The following is a 5,306-nucleotide window of genomic DNA, read 5'->3' on the forward strand; positions in this document are numbered from 1 at the left end:
AACAGGACACTTACACAACACATTCAAATCAAACAGTCAGACAACATACAAGAACATATACCCCAGCCGGCATTGCTCCCTGCCTATTTTCCTACAACTCACTATGTGTGCGCACACCTTTATTCACAAACTCTTCAACTTATACTCTTTTACCGAAGCTGCTACAGCTCGATTGGCCAAATACCCTTAGATCCTATTTCGGTGAATTTGACATCTGCCTTGTATGTAACAGATTAGCGGTTTAGCAGTTCTAATTTAGTTTGAGTGAAGGAAATCATTTTATAGCAAAATCCAAAATCGTGAAGAACTCATGAAAGTAAGCTTATTCTCGGATTCTTGAAACTTTAGATTTGCTCTTTCTTTTACTGCAAAGTACAACGTTGAGCAGCACTAATGAGTTGTTTCTATTTTTGGCAGGCTTTACCTTTGCGGGTGAAGCCCTTTCTGTCTGTGCAAAAGAAATCTTGTTACTGTGCAGAGTGACTTCTCTGAGTAGAGTCGCCTTACTTGTTGCGACTGTGCCGATGTTCGAAGCTGGAGTGCAAAGTTGTTGCTTGAATGGTGCTCGCTGGAGCGTGTGGTAGTGTAAAGTTATACCATTTAAAAGGGCTGAAGAGTGCTCAGTGCAGCGGGTGGGCGGAGGTGCAAAGTGACACTATGGCCATAAAAGAACACCGCTACAAGTGCGCATTGTGCCAGGAAGGGCCCTCGGACGTGAACCAGTGGACAGTTATCGCTTCTCGGCCTTTTGGCTAAGATCAAGTGTAGTATCTGTTCTTATCAGTTTAATGTCTGATATGTCCTCTATGCGAGGACTACATATTAAATGGATTTTTATCAATAGGAGTTGAAAAAGGAGCTTGCTCCATTCACTCCAAGCATCGACCCGGTACTGCAGTGCAGCTGGGAACGGTGCGCTCTCCTCTGCTCTTGTGAAAAAGCAAACAGCGGTGCAGGATGGAAGTTTCAGGGAGCCTAAGATGAAACTTTCTTTTAATCTGCTGAGAAAAGAGAGTGAATGCAAAGCAGACTTTAACACGGCTCTGGGAGCGAGCCGAGTGCGGGCTAACCAGGAGAATTGCTTGAAAGAAACGCGACACCGAATGAGCGGTCAGAACAAAGCCTCAATACGGTGTTCCTGTGGTGTTTTTATAAAATGCGGTGTAAAAAAAGGTGTGAATGCCCCATAGAAAACTAAAAGGTGGAGCGGAAGTGTTCGGCTGCAAGAAGGTGTGAATGTCCGACTATATTTGGTGAAAAGCAGGTGAAGCAAGGTCTGAATGCCCAACCTTACATCATCAAAAGCGAGATCAGAGGTTTTTGGCTGCAAGAAGGCCATAGTTTGCCAAAAGCGGGTAAGGTGCGAATGATCGGCTAAATATCAACAAAAGTGGGGGCGGAGGTCTTCAGATGCAAGTGGGTGTGAATATCCCACCATACAAGTATGGTGGAGAGGAAGCTGTGAATGGCCGACCATAGTTTGCAAAAAGCGGGTGAGAAAAGGTGTGAATGTCCAACCATACATGATCAAAACAGGGAGCGGAGGTGTTTGGCTGCGACAAGGTGTGAATGTCCACCCATAATTAATGAAAAGCGGGCAACAAGTAGGTTCGAATGCCCAACCATACATCATCAAAAGCAGGAGTGGATGTGTTCGGCTACAAGAAGGTTTGAATGTCCGAGCATAGTTTGTAAAAAGCGGGTAAGAAAAGGTTCGAATGCCCGAACATACACCATCAAAAGAGGGAGCGGAGGTGTTCCGCTGTAAGACGGTGTGAATGTCCGACCATAGTTGGTAAAAAGTGGGTATGAAAAGGTTCGAATGCCCAAATTCGGCTGCAAAAAACTGTGTTCGGCTGCAAAAAGGTGTGAATGTTCGACTAAATTTTGTAAAAAGCGGGTAAGACAAGGTGCGAATGCCTGACAATGTATGATCAAAAGCGGGAGCGGAGGTGTTCAGCTGCAAGAAGGTCTAAATGTCCATTTTTAATTAATAGAAAACATGAAAGAAAATTTTCAAAAATCTATTCGCACATGATCATAAGTGGGAGAGGAGGTGTTCAGCTGCAAGAAGGTGTGAATGTCCTACCATAATTGCTGAAAAATGTGTTAGAAACGGTAAGAATGCCGGACCATACATCATCAAAAGAGGGAGCGGAGGTGTTCCGCTGTAAGACGGTGTGAATGTCCGACCATAATTGGTAAAAAGCGGGTAAGAAAAGGTTAAAATACCCGACTGTACACAATCAATAGCGGGAGCGGAGTTGTTCAGCTACAAGAAGGTGTGAAAGTCCGACCATGGTTTGTAAAACGCGGGTAAGACAAGGTGCGAATGCCCGACAATGTATGATCAAAAGAGGGAGCGTAGGTGTTCGGCTGCAAGGTCTGAATTTCCAACCATAATTTGTAAACACCGTTGAAGAAAAGCCTCGAAAGCCCGACTATACACCATCAAAAGCGGGAGCAGAGGTGTTCAGCTGCACACAATCAGGTTTTTGCAAATTATGATCTGACATTCACACATGCTTTTGATGATGTATGGTTGGGCATTCGCACCTTTTTTTACCCATTTTTCAGGAATTATGGGTGGACATTCACACCTTCTTGCAGCTGAACACCTCCTCTCCCACTTATGATCATGTGCGGTTGGATATTCGAAAATTTTCTTTCATGTTTTCTAGCAATTATTGATGGAAATTCAGACCTTCTTGCAGCTGAACCCCTCTGCTCCCGCTTTTGATGGTGTATAGTCGGGCTTTCGAGCCTTTTCTTCCCCGGTTTTTACAAATTATGGTTGGAAATTCAGACCTTCTTGCAGCTGAACCCCTCTGCTCCCGCTTTTGATGGTGTATTGTCGGGCATTCGCACCTTTTCTTACCCGCTATTTACAAAAAATGGTCGGCCATTCACACCTTCTTGTAGATGCTTGGAGTGAACGGAGCAAGCTCCTTTTTCAACTCCTATTGATAAAAATCCATTTAATATGTAGTCCTTGCATAGACATATCACATATTAAACTGATAAGTACAGATACTACACTTGATCTTAGCCAAAAGGCCGAGAAGCGATAACTGTCCACTGGTTCACGTCCGAGGGCCCTTCCTGGCACAATGCGCACTTGTAGCGGTGTTCTTTTTATGGCCATAGTGTCACTTTGCACCTCCGCCCACCCGCTGCACTGAGCACTCTTCAACCCTTTTAAATGGTATAACTTTACACTACCGCACGCTCCAGCGAGCACCATTCAAGCAACATCGGCACAGTCGCAACAAGTAAGGTGACTCTACTCAGAGAAGTCACTCTGCACAGTAACAAGATTTCTTTTGCACAGACAGAAAGGGCTTCACCCGCAAAGGTAAAGCCTGCCAAAAATAGAAACAATTCATTAGTGCTGCTCTCCACGGAAGTCTTTAGTAAAAGGCGAAAGACTTGTACATTATGAAGAGAAACCAGTGTACTGCGGGGCAGGGCATCAGGCTAGTTGGCATAGCCACCTTCCCCATGGTGGGCTTTGCTTGGTTGAGACGCTTGCTCCCCCCCCTTGCTCCTCGGCTGACCAAGTAGGAACAATCGGGCCCTATTCGATGGCTGCCTTGTCTTTTACTCTGTGCAAAAGACAAGGCAGCCACAAACAACACGGGAACACCGTATTGAGGCTTTGATCTGACTGCTCATTCGGTGTCGCGTTTCTTTCAAGCAATTCTCCCGGTTAGCCCGCACTCGGCTCGCTCCCAGAGCCGCGTTAAAGTCTGCTTCGCATTCACTCTCTTTTATCAGCAGATTAAAAGAAAGTTTCATCTTAGGCTCCCTGAAACTTCCATCCTGCACCGCTGTTTGCTTTTTCACAAGAGCAGCGGAGAGCGCACCGTTCCCAGCGGCACTGCAGTACCGGGTCGATGCTTGGAGTGAACGGAGCAAGCTCCTTTTTCAACTCCTATTGATACAAATCCATTTAATATGTAGTCTCGCATAGAGGACATATCAGACATTAAACTGATAAGAACAGATACTACACTTGATCTTAGCCAAAAGGCCGAGAAGCGATAACTGTCCACTGGTTCACGTCCGAGGGCCCTTCCTGGCACAATGCGCACTTGTAGCGGTGTTCTTTTTATGGCCATAGTGTCACTTTGCACCTCCGCCCACCCGCTGCACTGAGCACTCTTCAGCCCTTTTAAATGGTATAACTTTACACTACCACACGCTCCAGCGAGCACCATTCAAGCAACAACTTTGCACTCCAGCTTCGAACGTCGGCACAGTCGCAACAAGTAAGGCGACTCTACTCAGAGAAGTCACTCTGCACAGTAACAAGATTTCTTTTGCACAGACAGAAAGGGCTTCATTCGCAAAGGTAAAGCCTGCCAAAAATAGAAACAACTCATTAGTGCTGCTCAACGTTGTACTTTGCAGTAAAAGAAAGAACAAATCTAAAGTTTCAGGAATCCGAGAATAAGCTTACTTTCATGAGTTCTTCACGATTTCGGATTTTGCTATAAAATGAATTCCTTCACTCAAACTAAATTAAAACTGCTAAACCGCTAATCTGTTACATACAAGGCAGATGTCAAATTCACCGAAATAGGATCTAAGGGTATTTGGCCAATCGAGCTGTAGCAGCTTCGGTAAAAGAGTATAAGTTGAAGAGTTTGTGAATAAAGGTGTGCGCACACATAGTGAGTTGTAGGAAAATAGGCAGGGAGCAATGCCGGCTGGGGTATAGGTTCTTGTATGTTGTCTGACTGTTTGATTTGAATGTGTTGTGTAAGTGTCCTGTTGAATGTTACATGTTTGGGCTTTGACATGCTTCACTGTGGTTGTTAACTGTGTGGTGTGTCCTGAAATGTTATATGTTTGGGCTGTGTGACATGCTTAATGCTTTTCAGTAGCAACCCACTTATTCATATATAGCAACTGACAACATAAGAAGTCCGGACATACTTTGATAGTAGTTGTAGAAGTATCCTTATTGATAATAGATAAACTAATTCATAGTGATAGAACAGTAGATGAACAGGTGCCTGCACATGTCTCATGAAAATAAAATGGGTGTATGATTGCTGACGGCAGAGCAATACTGCCAAACTTATGAGTTCTTGTGGCAAACTTGATTCAGTGTCTTGACGTGTATACGCTGTTTGGCTGACTTTTCACAAGAAACAAAGTGTGTTTGATAAGATCCGACCATTTTATTACGGTAGGATCAGTATGTATGGATTCTGATGTGACTGATAAACCCATTCGTATCTTAAGCATAATCTAATACGTGAGACAACGCCCTGGCACACAATCAAAAAAAAAAAAAG

The 5,306-nt window shown here is 44.3% G+C and overlaps 3 non-coding genes and 1 pseudogene across 3 annotated transcripts; 1 reads left to right on the forward strand and 3 right to left on the reverse strand.

The window, feature by feature from the left end:
- The first annotated feature begins 732 nt into the window (after positions 1-732).
- LOC140285299 (U2 spliceosomal RNA) lies at positions 733-923 on the forward strand. Its single transcript, XR_011910394.1, has one exon. It is a non-coding gene; the product is annotated as a U2 spliceosomal RNA (small nuclear RNA).
- A 1,978-nt stretch (positions 924-2,901) lies between these two features.
- On the reverse strand, positions 2,902-3,069 carry LOC140285215 (U2 spliceosomal RNA; annotated as a pseudogene).
- A 275-nt stretch (positions 3,070-3,344) lies between these two features.
- On the reverse strand, positions 3,345-3,458 carry LOC140285287 (U5 spliceosomal RNA). The gene has a single exon (XR_011910382.1). It is a non-coding gene; the product is annotated as a U5 spliceosomal RNA (small nuclear RNA).
- Positions 3,459-3,855: 397 nt separating this feature from the next.
- On the reverse strand, positions 3,856-4,045 carry LOC140285315 (U2 spliceosomal RNA). The gene has a single exon (XR_011910408.1). It is a non-coding gene; the product is annotated as a U2 spliceosomal RNA (small nuclear RNA).
- Between the last annotated feature and the right edge of the window lie 1,261 nt (positions 4,046-5,306).

Source organism: Leuresthes tenuis, unplaced genomic scaffold (genome assembly GCF_036924035.1).
Source record: "Leuresthes tenuis unplaced genomic scaffold, fLeuTen1.0.hap1 SCAF_34, whole genome shotgun sequence".
Taxonomy (NCBI): domain Eukaryota; kingdom Metazoa; phylum Chordata; class Actinopteri; order Atheriniformes; family Atherinopsidae; genus Leuresthes; species Leuresthes tenuis.